The 21,078-nt window shown below is 39.7% G+C and overlaps 1 pseudogene; it reads right to left on the reverse strand.

The window, feature by feature from the left end:
- Positions 1-408: 408 nt before the first annotated feature.
- On the reverse strand, positions 409-2,959 carry LOC133752617 (ankyrin repeat domain-containing protein 49-like; annotated as a pseudogene).
- Positions 2,960-21,078: the final 18,119 nt, after the last annotated feature.

Genomic DNA, 21,078 nt, shown 5'->3' on the forward strand with positions numbered 1-21,078 from the left:
AATTTTAAATTATATTCTGAATTACCACATTTATAAAAGTATATGTCAGTATACTAAATACTCAAAAAGATCCAGGATATGGGATATTTAAAAATATATATTTCTCTTAGATCAGCATCAAAAATATATTTTGTTTCTGTACAACCCATGATAAATTCCTAAATATACTTAAATTCAAACTGAGAAAAACCACAAACTTCACAGAAATCATTAAAAATATATCCAAACAACCCTCAAATATGTTTTGATAGCAATATCAGGCAGTTCACTTGGATGAACACTAATGTGAATACCAATGATTTTTTCTTCAGTAAGACACTTGATGTCAACTTTGTATTAGGGGAATATTTTGCATCTCACACAGAGGAGGCACCAGTACTTAGACACTTAAGAAAATTACTAGAACCATTAAGGTGGAGGTGAAGAATTTGTACAGCCTTCCAGAGTTTCAAGCCAGTAGCAATAGATATGTGTCCTACTGGAGATATCAAGCACAGTTTCTTTCTTTCTTTTTGTTTTTTAAAAATTTATTTATTTACTTTGAAAGTCAGAGTTACACAGAGAGAGGAGAGGCAGAGAGAGAGAGAGGGAGAGAGAGAGGGAGAGAGGGAGAAAGAGAGGTCTTCCATCTGCTGGTTCACTCCCCAATTTGCAGCAACCCACACAGCGCTGGCCCGCAATTGCAGTTTCTCTGAGGTTGTCTTTCAGGTCTGGTTTTCATATAATGGTTCATGAGGATGAGTTCAAGGGCGTCTTTACTGTCTCAGTTCCCAGTAGCAAGGTACAAGGGAGTCAAGAGGCCTTTGGGCATTGATACCCACATCATGCTGAAGTAAGAAAGAAGCCACGGTGGTCTCTCCTCTTGTAAGCACTGTGCAGGGGTGTCCAGCCATCCACAGTCACTGCATGCACACCTGCCCCTTGAGCAGTCAGCTCAGGTCCTCTATCCAAGTGTCCACTGCAGGCTGCTCGATGAAGGGGGGTACACTGGTCTTCATCCCTAGTGTTCACAGGAGTGGCCTTTCCATCAAGTATTCTCTGCACTGCAGTAAGCTTAGAAGCTTGTCTGCAGGTAGTGATTTGTAGTTTGGTGTGGTGTGTAGTTTGTAGCTCAGGGGAGCTACAGTGTGCTCTTGGGTTAAAAAGCTGGTTGTTTTCAGCAGCCCCAAGAAGCAATTTGCTTGGATCCTTTTCCACTTTTTTTCTTGAAGTTGATACCCTTCTTCATTTTTTTTTTATCTTGCTCTTCATCTTCATCAGAAGTGTAGAGACTGTGAGTTCCAGTCTAGAGACTGTGAGTACCAGTGAGAATAAACTGTCCCGGTGTTTCCAACAATTCAAGTTGGTTAAAGTGCTTAGAAAAGTCCAAGACACTCTTTGGGTCTAGTTTTCTATCATCATGTATTTTATCTTTTTTCCATTTTTACAACCACTCTACATTAAAAGGCATTTCAAATGCCAAGGTATAAATAATCTTCCGAGAGATGAATTATATCTGCTTTGTTTTATTCATAAAGATCTTTAACAGCTGAAAATTGCCATTGCTAACTTTGCAATAATCCCTTCTTAAGTAAAAACAAACTAGGGGCTGGTGCTGTGGTGTAGAAGGTTAAGCCTCTGCCTGCAGTGCTGCCATCCTATATGGGCACCAGTGGAGTCGTGGCTGCTCCACTTCTAATCCGCTCCCTGCTAATGTGCCTGGGAAAGAACTGGAGGATGGCCCAAGTGCTTGGACCCCCTGCAGCCACGTGGGAGACCCAAAAAAAAGCTCCTGGCTCCTGACTTTGAACTGGACCAGCTCTGGCTATTGCAGCCATTTGGGGAGTGAACCAGTTGATGGAAGACTTCTCTTTCTCTCTCTCTCTGTAACTTGGCCTCTCAAATAACTAAATAAATCTTTACAAAACAAAACAAAACAAAACAAACAAAAACCAAAACAAAACCCCAAACCAAAGTATGGCTGCAGGAGGAGAGGGAAATTTCCAAGTTATTGTCAACATAGATTGTTTACTTCAGGCCTTATATTTGTAGTTGTATATATAATGTATCAGAGCACAAAAACACTTGCCATATGGCTCTCTTTTGATACAGATACATCAGAACAGTAGTCTATGTCCATTGAATGGTGTCCTCCCTGGATGTCTTTACAATTGGTGTAGGTTTGAATTCAAGATTTCCATGGGTCTGTCTCAAGGACTTTTCTTTCTCTTCAGTACTTCTATCCCCTTATTTCCCTTCTACTTACAAAGAATTGGCATTCTTCCATCTAACATCCAGTTTTCACCACTTGGCTCATGTCAGTTCCTTGAAATGTTATTGCAAGTGAATCTTGACCTGCACTTTTTGTAACAGAAGCTAAAAGTTGTAGATATCACAATTTAACAGTTATTTTAAAAACAGAAAATAAAAATTCAGTTGCCAACTTAGAGGATTTTATACATTATTAAGTATTCTATTATAATTCCACAGCCTGAATTTAGTATTCTATTTTATTTCCATGGCCTGAATTTTATTTCTTACTTGAAAAAACACACTTCATTTCTAAACATTTATTTTATCTTTCTTCAGTCGAAACAGTTTTATCTTTGGCAAAAATGTCACTGGCAATAAAATAAATCCCTTTCCATATTAGAGCACAAGTCTTACTTAAATGTCACTAATAATGAGGATAGAATGGTAGTTTTTGAAATTTCATAAAAGCCGCTGTTATTATGATGATGGTTTTGGCAGTTTTGCAGATGGTCCACCTGAACTAGTTCTGTCATCAGCGTTGTTTTCATCTTCTGCATCGTTTTCATCACCACTGTCTGAGACCTTGTCTAAAAGATGTTGCCACCAGGTCCTGTGCCTCCTGTTGCACCAGCAGGCCAAAGAGTTCTGTTACCAGTTCCCTCATCTGGGCCACGTCTGACAACACGCCCTGGAGAGGGTCAGCTTCATCTGGCAACTCACAAGACATCTGCAGCCTCTGCAGCTTCTTGTCATGGTTGATGTACTACTATCACTAACTCCATGGCCTATGTTTCTTTTTTTCTTTTTTTTAAATGATAACCATCCTAGTAGGTGTGAAGTAGGATTTCATTGTGGTTTTGGTTTGAATTTCCCTAATGATTAATGATATTTAATGTCTTCATATGCTTATTGGACATTTGCATATCATCTTTGGAGAAATGTTTATTAAAGTCCTTTGTCCATTTTGTATAGGATCATTTTTTTTTGTTGCTGAGTAGTAGGAGTTCATTGTAGGTTCTGAGTATCAATCTCTTATAAGACATGTAATTTACAAAAATATTCCTCCATTCTTTTCCTTTTTAAAGTGTTATTTGTTTTAAAAATATTTATTTATTTATTCATTCATTCAAAAGGCAGAGAGACAGAGACAGAAATAGAGAGCCTGTGAGGCCTGGGCCAGACTGAAGACAGGATCCAGGACTTCATCTAAGTCACACATGGATGACAAGGACCTAAGCGCTTGGGCCATTCTCTCCTGCTTTTCCAGGCACATTAGCAGGAAGCTGGATACGAAGCAGAGCAGCTAGGGCTTAAACCAGCACTCCGATATGGTATGTCAGTGTTGCAATTGGCAGATTAACTTGCTTTACCATGATGGTGTACCCTCTTTTTAATTTCTTGATTATCTTCTTTATTCATAAAAGTTCTTTTTATATTACATTTTATATGTTTATTTTTACTTAGAGAGGCAGAGAGACAGAGACAGAGACAGATCTTCCAACTACTGGTTCACTGCTCAAATGCCCACAACACCTAGGGCTGGGCCAGACTGAAGCCAGGAGCTTGGAACTCAATGCAGGTCTTCCACATGGGAAACTTGAATTGAAGCAGAGCCCCAATTCCAACCCAGGCACTCTGAAATGCGATGTGGGCATTTCAAGAAGTTTTTTAACTGTTGTACAAAATGCCTGCCCCATAAAAGTTAATTTTCATGAAGTCTGTTAATTTTTTATTTTATTGCACTTGCTTTTAGTGTCATATCTGTGAAATTATTGCCAACTTTAATGGCATGTAAATTTCTCTCAATGATTCTAAGAATTTTATGTCTTTTTCACTTATGTTTAAGGTCTTCAATCCATTTGAGTCAGTTTTTGTATATGGTGTAGGGAAAGAGTCTATATTCATTATTTTGCTCATGGATATCCAGTTTTCTCAGCATCATTTGTTGCAGGGGGAGGTGGAGAGGGAGAAAGAGAAAGAAATCTGTCTGCTGCTTCACTTCCCACATGGCTACAACAGCCTGGGCTGTGCTCAGCTAAAGCCAGGAAGCAGGAACTCCATCTGGGTCCCCCATGTAGGTGGCAGGAACTGGTGCCTCTAAGGGTGTGCATCAGCAGAAAGCTAGATTGGAAGTGGTGTAGCCAGTACGCATACCAGGCAATCTGATATAGGATGGGCATTCAGAGTATGGGTGTTCCAAGTGGTGGCTTAACATGCTGTGCCTGGTGTCCTTGTTGAAAATAAATTTCAGTATATATGAAGGTTTATTTTTGAACTCTGTATTTCATTGGTCCAGATGTCTGTCCTTATGCTGGTGTCACAGTTTGCATTGCTGTACCTTTGTACAGTCTTGAGTTGGGTAGCATAACTCCTGCAAATTATTGTTGTTTTTCGAGATTGTTTTGGCAGTTTTGTACTGCTTGTAGTTCCTTATTAATTCTTTAAACATTTTATTGAGATTTGATTAACATGAAAAAGCTATACCTAAGCATACACCAGAGAAACCATTATCACCATCAAGGCCATAAAAATATACATTACTTCCTGCTCCCTTTATTATTACTATGATTGTTTTGTGCATGTATGTATGGTAATAAAACTTAACATAAAAATCTAGCCTCTTTGCACATTTTAAATGTACAACAGTTAGCTATCTGCATTCTGTAATATGGAAGTCCTTCAGAACCTATTTATCTTGTATAGTGAAAACTTTGCATCATTTGACTCTCACCTCCACATTTCTCCTTCTCCCCAGCCCCTGGTGACTATCATTCAACTTTCTGCTTCTGAGTTTTATTATTTCAGATTCCTCATATATGTGAGATCATGCAGTGTTTATCTTTCTGTGTCTGTCCCTATGAGTTTGAAGATCAGCTTTCCCATTTCTGCAAAAAGGACCGTTGAAATTTTGCTAGCGATTGCACTGAATCTGTATCTTACCTTGGTAGTGTTGGGATTTAACAATGTTCAGTCTTCCTGTTCATAAACTCAGGATGTGTTTTACTTATTTAAGTCTTCTTTAATTTCTTTCAGCAGTGTTTTGTAATTTTCAGTATATAGATATTTCACCTTCTTAATTATATTTATTTCTTGGTTATGTTGTATTCACTTTCTTGGTTATATTTATACTGAATTATTTAGATACTGTTATAAATTGAGTTTCTTTTTAAAAAGATTTATTTATTTATTTGAAAGGGAGAGAGAGAGAGAGAGAAAAATATGTATCTTTCATCTGCTGATTCTCACTCCTCAATTGGGTGCAGTAGCCAAGAAAGGGCCAGGCCCGAGCCAGGAACTTGAGCTCCATTCTGGTCTCCCAAGTGGGTGGCAGGGACCCAAGTACTTGGGCCATCCTCCGTTGCTTTCCCAGGGACATTATCAGGGAACTGGATCAGAAATGGAGCTGCTAGAACTTGAACAGTTTTTGATATGGGATGCCAGTAGGGCAGTGACTTAACCTACTGTGCCACAATGCCAGCCTTGGAATTTATTTCTCAGTTTTATTTTTGGATTGTTTATTGCTGCAATATAGAAAGGCAGCTGATATTTTTGTTTTTGTTATGCCCTATGGCTTTGCTGAATTCATTTATTCACTCTAGTAGCATCTCATGGATACTTTGGAATTTTCTATATTTAGGATCAAGTCATCTCTGCACAGGGATAGTTCTGTCTCATTCTTTCCAATTTGAGTGCATTTTATTACTTGTCTATTAAATTTGAATAGGACTTTTAGTACATTATTGAATAGCAGTAGTGAAAACAGGTAACATTGTCTTGTAGATCCTGATCTTAGAGGGAGAGTTTTCACTCCCCAAATGGCCACAACAGCCAGGGCTGCTCCAATCTAAAGCTAGGAGCCAGGAGCTTCTTCCGGGTCTCTCATGTGGGTGCAGGGGCCCAAGCACTTGGGCCATCTTCTGCTGCTTCCCCAGGCACATTAGCAGGGAGCTGGATTGAAGGTGGAGCATCTGAGGCTCGAACCAATGCCCATATGGGATGCTCGCATCACAGGTGACATATTTACCTGCTGTGCCAGAATGCTGACCCCAAGCTTTCAGACTTTGATCACTGAGTGTGATGTTAGCTGTGAGCTTTTTGTAAGCACCTTCTATGATGTTGAAGAATTTTCCCTATATTCTTAGTTTTCTGAAAGTTTATATCATGCTGGATTTTTTCAAATGTCTTTTCTGTGTCAATTAGAGGATCATGTGGCTATGAAACTTCATTCTTTTGATGTGTTATATTATATTGATAGATTTTCTTATGTTGAACCACCCTAATGTTCAATTTTTTTTTTTTGACAGGCGGAGTGGACAGTGAGAGAGACAGAGAGAAAGGTCTTCCTTTTTCCACTGGTTCATCCCCCAATGGCCACTGCGGCTGGCGCGCTGTGGCCAGTGTGCCACACTGATCCGAAACCAGGAGCCAGGTGCCTCTCCTGGTCTCCCATGCGGGTGTAGGGCCCAAGGATCTGGGCCATCCTCCACTACACTCCTGGGCCACAGCAGAGAGCTGGACTGGAAGAGGAGCAATCGGGACAGAATCCGGCGCCCTGACCGGGACTAGAACCCAGAGTGCTGGTGCCGCAGGCGGAGGATCAGCCTATGGAGCAACGGTGCCGGCCCACCCTAATGTTCTTAAGATAAACCCCACTTGGTCATGTTGAGTAATACTTTTAAAATGCTGCAGAATTCAGTTTGCTAAGATTTTGTTTAGAAATTTTTGTATTTATATTCATAATGTAAATTAGTGTGTAATTTTAATTGACATTCAATAATTGCACATATTTAGGAGTCCAGTGTGCTACTTTGACACATGTGTATGTTGACATGTGTGTGTATTGTGCAATGATGGAATCAGTAATTAGCATGTCCATCACCTTAAAGTTTCATTGTTTGTTCATGGTGAGACCATTCAAAATCCCTTTCTCCAGATACTTTGAAAGTCATATTATGTTGTTATTAACTGTGATCACCCTGTTGCATAACAGGTAATTGGATCTTACTCCTTTTATTTAATTGCAGCAATGTTTTCATTAACTAACTTCTGCTTCATCCCTTTATCCCTTCTACCCTCCCTAACCTCTGTTAACCACTGTTGTATTCTCTACTTCTATAAAAACAGCTTTTTTAGATTTCATGCGAGTGTGATTGTGCAGCATTTGTCTTTCTTTTTCTGGCTTACTTAACATAATGTCCTCCAGTTCCACCCATGTTTTTTCATGTTGTAGGATTTCATTAGTTTTTATAGCTGAATAGTATCCTATTATGTACATTTTCTTTATTTATCTATTGATGGACATTTAGATTAATTTCATATCTTGGATATTATAAATAATGCTGCAGATATCTCTTCAACTTTCTCATTTGGGATTACCAGTAGTTATATTTTTAATTTTTTGAGGAACCTTCATACTGCTTTCCATAATGGCTGTGCTAATTTACATTCCCACCAACGGTGTGCAAAGATTCTCTATCCATATCTTCACAGAACTTGTGATTTTTAATCTTTTTTGTAATAGCCCTTGTAATTGTAATGAAGTGATGTCCCATTGCGATTTTGGTTTGCATTTTCCTGATGATTAGTGATGTTAATAAGTTTTAAAATATTTGTTGATCATTTTTATCTTGAGATATATCTATTCAAGTATTTTGTTCACTTTTTATTGGATTATTTGTATTTTTTCCTGTTGAATTATTTGAGTTCCTTATATATTCTGGATATTAACAACTTACCAAATATGTGGTTTGCAAATATGTTGTTCCATTCTGAAAGTTGTCTCTTTACTCTGTTCAGTGTTTCCTTTATTGTACAGAAACTTTTCAGTTTGATGTAATTCCATTTGTCAATTTTTGCTTTTTCTGCCTGTGCTGTTGGGATCATATCCCAAATGTCTTTTGCTCAATCCAGTGTCATATAGCACTTCCCTTGTTTTTTTTTTTTTTTTTTTTTTTTGGTGGTAGTTTCATCATTTCTGTTTTTAAATTTATTTATTTATTAAAGATTTATTTATTTTACTTGAAAGAGTTACACACAGAGAGAAAGAGAGGAACTGAGAGAGAGAGAGAGAGGTCTTTCACCCGCTGGTTCACTCCCCAATTGGTCACAATGGCTGGAGCTGCGCCCATCCAAAGCCTGGAACCAGGAGCCTCCTCCTGGTCCCCCACGTGGGTGCAGGGGCCCAAGGACTTGGACCATCTTCCACTGCTTTCCCAGGCCATAGCAGAGAGCTGGATTGGAAGTGAAGCAGCCGGGTCTCAAACTGGCACCCATATGGGATGCCGGCACCACAAGTGGCGGCTTTACCTGCTGTGCCACAGCGCCGGCCCCTGTTTTTAAATTTATTTATTTATTTTTAAAACATTTATTTATTTGAAACTCAGTTACACAGAGAGGCAGAGAGAGAGAGAGAGAGAGACAGAGAGAGAGAGAGGTCTTCCATCCGATGGTTCACTCCCCAGTCAGCCACAACTGCCGGAGCTGCACCAATCCAAAGCCAGGAGCCAGGAGCTTCTTCCTGGTCTCCCCACGCAGGTGCAGGGGCCCAAGGACTTGGGCCATCTTCTACTGCTTTCCCAGGCCATAGCAGAGAGCTGGATTGGAAGAGGAGCAGCTGGGACTAGAACTGGCACCCATATGGGATGCCAGCGCTTCAGGCCAGGGCGTCAACCCGCTGTGCCACAGTGCTGGCCTGTTTTTAAATTTAAGTCTAATCTGTTTTGAGTTGATTTTTATTCAAAGTGGGAGATAGACGTCTAGCTTCATTTTTCTTTTGCAGATTCCGGTTTTTCCAACATGATTTATTGAAGAGACATCGTTTTTCCCCAGTGTGTGTTTGTGGCACTATTGACAAAGATCTGGTGGTGTCGGTGTATGACTTTATTTCTGGACTCTGTATTCTATTCCATTAGTCTATGAGTCTGTTTCTATGTCAGTATCATGCTGTTTTGGATACTATAGATTTGTACCGTAGTTTGAAGTCTGGTTGTATGGTGCCTCTAGCTTTGTTCTCTGCTCAAGAGTGGTTTGGCTATGTGGGGTATTTTGTGATTTTCTTAATATTTTAGTATTTTCTCGCTATTTCTGCAAAGAACATCATTGATATTTTAATAGGGATTAAATTGAATCTGTAGATCTATTTATGTAATATGGATATTTTAACAAGTTCCATTTTCCAGTCCACAGGATATTTTTCTGTTTATCTTTGGAAGCTCATCAATGTTTATACTTTTCCATGTAGAGATTTCTCACCTCTTTTGTAATATTTATTACTGAATAATTTATTTTTTGTAACTATTGTGAATGGAATTTATTTACTTTTTTAAAAAAGTTGCACTCTTTTAGAATTTATTTTTTATTTATTTGAAAGGCAAAGTTACAGAGAGAAAGGAAGAGATAGAGAGCAAGAGAATGAGAGAGCGAGCGAGCACTTCCATCTGCTTGTTCATTCCCCAAATGGAGTTTCATCTGGGTCTCCCATGTGGGTAGAAGGGGCCCAAGCACTTGGGCCATCCTTTGCTGCCTTCCCAGGCATTAGCAGAGAGCTGAATCGGAAGTGGAGCAGCTGGGACTCAAACTGGTGCCCATATGTGATGCTGGTGTCATAGGCGGTGGCTTAGCCTGCTGTACCAGAATGCTGGCCTTGATTTCCTTTTAAAAAAAGATTTGTTGATTTATTTGAAAGATATCAGAAATATCAAAGATATCAGAGATAAATAGCAAGTGAAAGAGAGAGAGATCCATCTTCCATCTGCTGATTCACTCCCTAAATGCCTACAATAGCCAGGAGCCAAGAATTCCATCTGGGTCTCCAATCTGGGTGGCAGGGACCAAAGCATTTGAGCCATCAGCTGCTTCCCCCCAGAATGCATTACCAGGAAGTTGGATTGGAAACAAAGTATCTGGGACTTAAACTGATACTCTGATATGAGATGTGGTCATCCGAAGAGATGGCCTAAACCACTGTGCCATAACACCTGCCTCAGATTTGATCTCTAGTTCTTTTTCAGAGAGTTAACTATTAGGGTATAGAAATGCTACTGTTTTTTGTATGTTGATTTGTGTCCTCAAACATGAAATTTTTTTGTTGTAACATATTTTTGGTGGAATCTTTAGGATTTTCTATACGTGAGATCATGTTGTCTCCAAATAAGGACAATGTGACTTCCTCCTTACTGATTTGGATGCCTTTTCTTTTCTTCTCTTGCCTTGTTCCTCTGGCTAGTACTTCTCGTGGGGTGCTGCATAAAAGTGGTGGAAATAGGTGTCCTTGTCTTGTTTCAGAACTTACTGGCAAAGCTTTCAGATTTTCCCTGCTCACAATGATGTTGGCTATGTGCTTGCTGATATGTCCTTTATTGTTTTGAGGCACCTATCTAACTTATTCAGAATTTTTATAGTGATGGCCTATTGAATTTGGTCAAATACATTTTCTCTATTGAAATGAACAACTGCTTTTGTCCTTTCTGTTGATGTGGTGTGTCACATTTATTGATATGCATGTTGAACCAGCCCTGTATTCCTTGATAAATCCCATTTGATCATGGTGTATCATTTCTTTAATGTGTTGTTGAATTCAGTTTCCTAGTATTTTTTCTGAGCATTTTTTTGCATGTATGCTCATCAACGATACTGGCCTCCAGTTTTCTTTCTTTCTCCCTCTTTTTTGGTTGTGTTTTTATCTGGTTTTGGTATCAGGGTAATGATAATAGCATTTCACTAAACAAGTTTGGAAGAATTTTTTAGAATTCCCTTTTTGAAAACAGTTTGATGATAACTGGTATTAGTTATTTAAATGACTTATAAAATTCATCTGTGAAACTCTCAGGTCCCTGACTTTTCTTTGGTGGGAGACTTTTGGCTGCTGTTTAAATATCCTCACTTGTTATCGACCTATTCAGATTTTCTATTTCTCCCCAACTCAATTTTGATAGGGTATATGTGTCCAGGAATTTATCCTGGGTTCTTCTGGGTTTTCTAATTTGTTGGCATATATTTGTTTATAATAGTCTCTCATAATTGTTTGCATCTCTGTGGTATCAGCTGTAATGTCTTCTATTTTATTTCTGAGATTATTTCTTTTCTCTTTTTTCTTAGTCTCTATTTTTTTTAAGGTTTGTTTATTGAGGCCGGTGCTGTGGCTTAGCAGGTAAGGCCGCTGCCTGCAGTGCCAGCATCCCATATGGTGCCGGTTCTAGTCCTGGGAAAGAGGTTTTAGTCCCTCTCTTCTATAGCCTGGGAAAGTAGTAGAAGATGGCCCAAGTCCTTGGGCCCCTGCACCCACGTGAGAGACCCAGAAGTTCCTGGCTCCTGGCTTTGGATCGGCTCAGCTCTTCGTTTATTTGAAAGGCAGAGTTACAGAGAAGCAGAGAGAGAGAGAGAGAGAGAGAGAGAGAGAGGGTCACTCTTCTACCCACTGGTTCAGTCCCCAAATGACAGCAACAGCCAGAGCTGGACTCATCTGAAGCCAGCAGCCAGGAGCCAGGAGCTTCCTCCAGGCCTCCCACGTGGGTACAGGGGCCCAAGGACTTGGGCCATTCTCCACTGTTTTCCCAGGCTATAGAAGAGAGCTGGATTGGAAGTGGAGCAGCCTGGACATGAACCGGTGCCCATATGGGATGCCAGCACTGCAGGTGGCAGCTCTACCCACTATGCCACAGTGCCGGCCCCTTTTCTTAGTCTTCAAACATTTGTTGATTTTGTTTATCTTTCCAAAAACCAACTTTGTTTCATTGATATTTTGTATTGTTTTAAGTCTCAATTTCAATTATTTCTACTCTAATGTTTGTTATTCCTTCCTTCCTTCTTCTTCTTCTTTTTTTTGACTGACAGAGTTAGTGAAAGAGAGAGACAGAGAGAAAGGTCTTCCTTCTGTTGGTTCACCCCCCAAATGGCCGCTATGGCTGGCGCGCTGTGCCGATCTGAAGCCAGGAGCCAGGTGCTCCCTCCTGGTCTCCCATGCAGGTGCAGGGCCCAAGGACTTGGGCCATCCTCCACTGGCTTCCCGGGCTACAGCAGAGAGCTGGACTGGAAGAGGAGCAACTGGGACAGAATCTTGCGCCCCAACCGGGACTAGAACCTGGGGTGCCAGCGCTGCAGGTGGAGGATTAGCCAAGTGAGCCATGGCGCCGGCCTGTTATTCTTTCCTTCTAATAATTTTGAGGTATGTTTATTCTGCTTTTCTAATTCCTTGAAGTGCATCATTTGAAATCTTTGTTTTTTTCATTGAGGCATTTGTTTCTATAAATGTCCCTCTTAGTACTGCTTTTACTGTTTCCCATAGGTTGCTTTTTTAATATTTATTTTTATTTGGAGCCAAAATTGTGGCACAGGGGGTTAAGCTGTGACAGTGGCATCCCAAATAGGAGCACTGGTTTGAATGCCGGCCACTCTACTTCAGATCCAGTTCCCTGTCAATGCACCTGGGAAAGCATCGAAAAATGGCCCAAGTACTTAGGAGACCCAGATAGAATTCTTAGCTCCTAGTTTCAGCCTGGCCCTGCCCTGGCAATTGTGGCCATTTGGGGAGTGAACCAATGGATGGAATATCTCTATGTCTCTGTCTCTTCCCCCTTCTCTATCACTCTGCCTGTCAAATATTGCTCACTGTGAACCAAAGCCAATGCACCCTACCCAACTGACAAATCTCATAGCAAAAATACTTCCACAATGAAAATCACCCCCTTCAAATGAGTATTCAAAGTGTTGAAAGGAAAAACATATATATGCCAGATGGTTTATGGCAGGTTTCTTCAACCTAACTATTTTTTTTAAAGATTTATTTATTTATTTAATAGGTAGAGTTACAGAGCTAGCAAGAGACAGAGAGAGAGGGCTTCCATTAGCTGGTTCACTCTCCAGATGGCCACAACAGCTGGTGCTGGGCAGATCTGAAGCCAAGAACCAGTAAATTCTTCCCGGTCTCTCACAAGGCTGCAGGCACCCAGGGACTTGGGCCATCTTCCACTGCTTTCCCAGGCCATAGCGGAGAGCTGGATCAGAAGTGGAGTAGCCAGGACTTGAATTGGCGCCCGGTGGTAGCCTTACCCGCTATTCCACAGCATCAACTCATTTAAAAAATATTTTTGTAAAAATGTATTTGAAAGACAAAGTTACACAGATAGGGAGAGAGAGAGAGGAGAGAGGAGAGAGGAGAAAGGAGAGAAAGAGAATGAGTCTTCCATCTGCTGGTTCAGTCCCCAAATGGGCATGATGGCCAGCTGTGCCAGGCTGAAGCCAGGAACTAGGAGCTTCTTCCAGGTCTCCACCTGGGTGCAGGGGTCCAGGCACTTGGGCCATCTTTTGCTGCTTTCCCAGGAGCATTAGCAGGGAGCTGGATCAGAAGTGGAGGAGCTGGTTCTCAAACCAGCACCCATATAGGAATGCTGGAGTTGATGGTAGTGACTTAGCCTGCTATTCCACAATGACGGACCTTTAATTTATTTTTAACATTAGAAATATCATTTTAAAATTTTCATCATCTTCTCATAGCCATCACCATCATGACCATCAGTGTCACCAGTCTTTCCAGCATCAACAGCACCAGCATCATCTTGAATATCTTACCATCATCAATATCTTCATCATCATCTTTTACTTTGTCATCACTATCGTTCTTTTCTCCATTATTTGTACCATCATTAATGTAATCTTCATTTTCACTGTCACTATCATTACCTGCATCAAAGGTACCAAAATCATCTTGAACATTTTGAGTATCATCATCATCACCACCATCATCATCTTCAACATTGTCAGCACCATCAATATCCATAATACTATCACAATAACTTTTATTTAATCTAGTCATTATATTCATCATGATCATCATCAGCATTGTTATAATCTGTGTAACACGACAGTCATGATCATCTCACCATTACAATCTTCATCATTTTTATTATTACTGTCATCCTCTTCATACTCATATTTTTAAAGGATTTGTTTATTTATTTGAAATTCAGAGTTACATAGAGAGAGAAGGAGAGGTAGAGAGGGAGAGATATCTTCTATCCATTGGTTCACTCCCCAGTTGGCTAGAACTGTGCTTATCTGAAGCCAGGAGCCAGGAACTTCCTCCAGGTCTTCCACGTGGCTGCAGATGCCCAAAGACTTGGGCCATCTTCTACTGCAGCTGGGACTTGAATTGGTGCCCATATAGGATGCTGGCACTGCAGGCGGCAGCTTTACCCGCTAAGCCACAGCACCAGCCCCCTCTTCATAATCATATTAATGAATATTTTGCAGCTGGTAATAGTGATGACTGAACAATGATGGAGATGGTGATGGTGATGATTGTTTTGAGAATGTTGATAATGAAAGTGATCATCATGATAAATATAGTGACGATGGTGTTAGTTATAGGGATGGTGCTGATAGTGACAATGATTATGGAGATGAAGTTGCTGATGATGACAGTGATAATGCATGAGGATGACGGATATGGTGATGATGATGATGAAGGTGATGATTGTGATGATAATTGTAATGAAGAAGAAAATAATGATAGTGAATATAATGATGGTGAAGAAGATATAAAAACAATTAAGATGATGGTGATAATCTTGATAGTGAAAAAGATGATAATGATGATGATAATGTAGACTATGCTGCAAATATGGTTATGAGGAAGATGATGATGGTGGTGACAGATGGAGAGACATAAGGATTTGTGGGGGAAGCATGGGAAATTTTTAGTTCATTAAACTACTTTGTACGCTATTTTAATAGTGAATAATACCATTATATACTTGTGAAAATGCATAGAATCTACTAAACCATGAACCTTAATATAAATTATGAACTTTAGTTAATAGTAATATAGCAATAGTGCTCCATCAATTCTAATTAATGTAATATGCTCTTGTAGGGTATTGATAATAAGGGAACCTGGGTATGTCTGGGGTGGGGGCATAGAGAGTGTCAGGATATATGAAAAATTTATACACTTCTCAATTTTTAGTTAATTCTAAAAGTGCCCTAAAAGGTAAAGTCTGTTAATTAAAAAAAAAAAGCAGTCTAAAATGTCCTAGAAAAAAAGAATGATTGGGGCCAGAGTTGTGTTATAGTGGGTAAAGCTGCTGTATCTCATATGGGTGCCATTTCGAGTGCTGGCTCCTCCAGTTTCAATTCAGCTCCCTGCTAATGTGCCTGGGAAAGCAGTGGAGTATGGCTCAGTGCTTGGAACCTTGCACCCATGTGGGACACCCGGATGAAACTCCTGGCTCCTGGTTTTGGCCCTGCCCAGCCCTGCCCATTGCAACCATTTGGGGAGTGAACTAGTGAATAGAAGATCTCTCTCTTTCTCTTTCTATGTCTTGCCTCTATCTCTGTAACTCTGCCTTTCAAGTAAATAAATAAACCTTAATAATTAAAAATGAATCTTAATGAAGAATGGGATGATAGAGGGAGTAGCAGATGGGATGTTTTGCGGGTGGGAGGGTGGTTATGGGGGGGAAGAACCTCTATAATCCAAAAGTTGTACTTTGGAAATTTATATTTATTAAATAAAAGTTTTCTATTGAAAAAAAATCTTAAAAAAAGAGAAGGAATAGATCACCAATGAAGGACTCAGGTGGTAGAATTATATCCTTTTCAGTAGCATTCTGGATGCAAGAAAGCAGGAACATTTATTTCTTAAATATTAAGGGAAAGATGCTTGAATCCAGACTTTAATCAAATTGTTATTCAAATGTGGGGATAATAAAAATATTCTCTTCAGTATTAGGACTCTGGGCATCAGCTACATATGAATCTACTTTGAAAACTGGTCCAGAAAAGTACTCAGACAAGAAGAGAAACAAATCCAAATAAGAGTACAAGGAATTAAAAAAAAAAAAGAGTACAAGGAATATAACAAGTTAGGATTATCAAATCTCTTTTGCTAAATTTATTTCTATTTTTTACTTAAAAGTAAATGTAAGTACAATTTTAATACTAAAGAAAAATATATTCATCATGCGTATAATTAAAATAATAGACTGTTAATATAATGGAGATGACAGGAGACCAAATTGAGTTGTAAGCATGCTGAATTCTTTACTTTGCTAGGGAAAAATGGTATTAATATAGAAATTATATAAAGTAAGTAAACAGAATAATTTTGAAGAATAAGGACAATAGGACATTAAAATTACAATCTTCACAACACTGTCCAATGGAAAGCACTTAATGGAGATAGGAGAAACAAAAATAAAATCTGTAGTATAATCAGATTCCAGACATTTCATAAAAGCTCATCCATCAATATAAATTCATTAGATTTAGTCCACATGCAAGAAAATCAGATTCTCTCTTCTTTCAGATATTACTTTACCAAGCACGGAGTTGTCCATTCCCATTACGTTAATGTTACATGGAGTTCCCTGTGCTCAGCTTATTAAACTAATTAGTGTGTTTTCAGCTGGTGTCCAAATAATGATATCCAGAATTTGTGTTCTGATTCTGCTACAGCACAATGCTATATTATCAGAGAAACAAAACAAGATACATACGTGTGTGTGTGTTCGTGTGTAGTTATTAAGGATAAATATGAACATTTTTATACTTAAAGGCATCCTACTGAAAAAAGAGAAAGTGCTCAGGAGTAGTCTGGCAGCTACTCTCCTTTTGAGCACTAGAGGGAGATCATGATTCACTTTTACTCAAAAATAAATGCAACTTTCTCAAAGAAAGGGACTTGTTTTTTTTCCATCCTTCCTTCTTGGAATCAGTTTTTTCTTTCCAGGGAATTACTGTCCTTCCGCTTGGTGCAGAGGCTTGAAAATTCTAGGTATGGTTGAGAGGATCAGTCTGTGACTGAGGACATAATAGAAGCTAAAGAGAGGCCAAATGGCTATGCCATAGCTCGTCCTGCTAAGCTTGCTGCAGTGAAAGCACTGTCTGGCTGCCTGAGCTACACAGGCCCCTTCCCCCTCCCCTTCACAACTGGACACACACACACACACACACAATTATCGTTGTAGGTGTTTGAGCCTGAATTTAGTGAGGCAGCAACCTGTGAAGGAAAGTTTGGTTTTCCCAGTTACTTTACCCCAAATTCTGTTTCAGTTCAATATCTGCAAGAGTATAGTAATTTTCTATAACCTGCAACAGGAAAGCAAAGACTAATTCTTTTTTGAAGTAAGGATTTTACAGTTGTTACATGATTTTATCCCTAAATGTAGCCATGTCTAGGAAATAAACAGCATAGGAGAGTCACAATTAAAACATTCATCACCTTCAAAAGTCGAACTATGTTAGGATTCAGTCTGGGAGACTCAGCAAGGTGCAGAGATCCTTTGGTCCTTATACTGATGAGACACCTTGAGGAATAAAAACATTAGATGAGTCTAGAGCCTGAGATATCTTGAATGAGGCAGATGTTGGAGGACAGACTCAGAGTCAAGTGATAAAAATAATCTCAGCTGAGATGGTAGAAAGTACAGAGGGAAGGTGTCATTTCTAATTTCAGAGGGAAGGTGTCACAAGTGGACTTGTATGCGAGTGGGTGTGGCATTGACTTGAGTCCTTGCTATCCGTGTGGGGGATTGGGATTGAGTTCCGGACTCCTGGCTTCAGTGTGGCCCAACCTGGGCTGTTGTGGGCATTTGGAGAGTGAACCAGTGGATGGGAGACTTCGCCCTGTTCTGCTGCCTCTCAAATAAAAATAAAACATACTTGTATTGTTGAAGAATATTACTTTTGGAGAATGTTTTCATCCTTGGCTAAACTTCTAGGAGTGTGGTATTCAGAACACTCTATTTGTGATAGATAACAAATGTAGTGAAGGTAGATTATGGATGTGGGATATTTATGTGCCAAAGGATAGGCAGAAAAAAAAAACAATAAGGAGGTTTGAAGAAGCTGTGAATAAGTGGGGCACAGTATTGCAGAATTCGTTAGACTCACATGATAGTGATTTGTTGATGAAATGACCTAAAGCTTTTTACAACCCTCTTTTATTTTTTTTAAAAAATATTTTATTTATTTGAAAGGCAGAGTGATAGAGAGAGGGGAGGAGAGGGGAGAGGAAAAGAGAGGGGAAGGGAGGGGAGGGGGAGAGGGGAGAGGTGGGGAGGGGAAGAGAGGAGAGTAGAGTCTATCTTCCATTTGTGGGTTCACTCCCCAAATGGCTGTAATGGCAGGGCTGGGCCAGGCTGACGCCATGAGCCTGAAACTCCATCCAGGCCTCCCACATAGGCAGTAGGGTCTCAAGTACTGGGCTGTCTTCTGATGATTTCCCAGATGTGTTAGTAGGGAGCTGGCCAGGCCTGGAACTGGTACTCATATGGCATGCCAGTATTGCAGGTGGTGGCTTAACCTGCTGCACCATGACACCGGCCCAGGTTCCAAAGCCTGGAGGAGAGGCTGCTGGTTCAGGCTGGTGGATGTGACCAAGGAAGATTGGAGGCAGGGAGACAAGGGCCTTGTCAACTCAAGGCTGGTGATACTGCTTTTTCTGCATGGTAGAGCTCTGTAGTTCTCAATCCTGGCTATGCATTACAGTCTCCTCTAGTACTTTTGAAAATAGAATCGTTCTGAAAAACTCTTGGGTAGCATATGTTAAAGCTGAACATAGCACACACTGCAGTTTCACTCCTAGGTGTAGAGCAGTGTTTCTCAGCAATTTTACTTTGTTATCTGACATTCCCCTCTCCCCTCCACCCCAATATCTGGAGCTTTTTTAGACATAATTTTCTTTATCATGGCCACCCCTCCATGAAATTTTAATATTATAAATATACTGTATATCTGGTTATGCTATTTATCTATTGTGGCCTTTTGTACTCTGAATTTGGGAGGGCCACAAATCTTTGTAATAGCTACTATTTTTTTGCTTCCCCAAGAACGAATTTTCATCCCCTTGAGGGAGCTATTGCTCTCCTTGATACTCTGTGATTTAAAGATGAGAAATAAGGGCCTCTGCCCTTCAAAAGACGTATATAAGAAATGTTCTTAGTAGCTTTGTTCATATTTGCCTCAAACTAGAAACTACCCAAATGTGCACTAACTAGGGAATGGTTAAACCGATTGTAGTATACCCATATAGTTAAAATAAAAGAAATAAAATAATAAAGAACAAGCCATAGATTCATACAATTGTACATTTTTTTTATGAATGTTTCTGTGAATGTGAAGGCCCAATTCCCTCCTCCCCCATCTGCCTACAACTGGACGGCTGGATCCGAATCTCTGGGAACAGGGCTTGGGCAATGGTAAGCTTCTACAGCTCTCCCGATGATTTTAATGTTCATATTAAATGTGAGAGATGCTGGTGTGGTAGAAGGGGTATGGCCTTTAGAATCAGAGTGTGGATGCAAGTCATGACTCTGCCACCCTCTACTTGTTGTGTCTTTGAGACTGTCGAGAGAATCTAGTAGCATGTTACAGCAGAGGCCCCACAATATAGGAAGTATTCCATAAATGCTGGTTTCCAAATTCTTTCCTCCTTTCACCATTGTGGATAATGGGAAGAGTTTAATAACTGTTGCAACTACCATGGCCTCCAGGATTCTTGCCCTTAGAATTGTTTCTATATACACGTAATTGCCTGAATTATTTACTTTGGGTGTTGTGTTATAACCCTCCTCTAGCAGGTACCCCATGTGGAGTATCTTCATTAGTGATTCACTTTGTAAGCCTGTGGTATTTCTACCTCTTCACACTCCTACTCACTCTTTATATCATTGCTATCCTATTTCCTAATCTCTTTGTCACCATCAAAGCAGGAGAGGACCATATCAAACATTTAAATACATCATTTCAGGGACTTGGCCAATTACTTGGTATGATTGGTTTATGCTGTGCGTATCTCTTGAATTATTTCATTATATCCCATAAAATGTGTAGACATTTCATGTTAATTCCAAAATTTAAAGCATACATTAAAGAGATAAAAATCTTAATCTACAATGATACGTTAGTCATAGTGTAGAAGCTAAAAAAGTTGATCACAAAAAAGATGAAGTTAGAGATCCCTAGAAGGCACAGAAGAAGGTAAGATAGAGGTTAGATAACAGGTATCAAAATAGTATTAGATAGAATTAGTGGTAATGTTCTGTAGCACACTGGGGTAACTATAGACTACAATAGTTATTACGTATTTAACAATAACTACAAGAGTGGATATTTGGTGCAGCAGTTAGGATTCCACTTTTGGGAAGCCTGCACCCCATAGCAGAGTGCCTGGGTTCAAGTTCTGTCTCAATTCCTGATTTGTTTCCTGCTTAGTGTGCACCCTGGGAGGCGGTGGATGATGGCTTAAGTACTTGGATTACTGTCACTTACATGGAAAACCCAGATTGAGTTCCTGCTTCACGGTTTCTGCCTTGCCAACCTCAGCTGTTGAGGGCATTTGTGAAGTGAACCAGCAGAATGGATATCTCTCCCTCTGCCCTCCCATCTTTCTTTCAAATAAATAAATAAAAATTAAACACAAAATAACTAGAGGAGAAAGTTTGAAGGTTCCCAACACATATGATTGATAATATTTAAAAAGATGAAAATGCTAGTTATCCTGATTTGATCATTACACATTGTATATGTGTATCAAATTATAATATCATACCCCATATGTAAGTCGAAATATTTCATGCACAGAAAGAAAATAATTAGTGATGTAGATCACAAGTACATGTCCATAGTTGCTTTTCTTCTCTTGCTCCTTGCCATTGTTTGAACATGACTTGGCTGCCAATTTTAATCTCCAAAGTCACAGTTAATAATACTAAGAGGGTGGAAACTTAATTCAATTATGATGTTTAGGAGGTAGGCTTACTGGGAGGTCCTTATGCTATTGGGGGTGTGCTCTTGGAAGGTAAGTCTTATGAGGGAGGTGGTTGTAAAAACTTAAGTCAAATCTAGCCA

This window comes from Lepus europaeus, chromosome X, assembly GCF_033115175.1.
Source record: "Lepus europaeus isolate LE1 chromosome X, mLepTim1.pri, whole genome shotgun sequence".
In the NCBI taxonomy this organism is placed as follows: domain Eukaryota; kingdom Metazoa; phylum Chordata; class Mammalia; order Lagomorpha; family Leporidae; genus Lepus; species Lepus europaeus.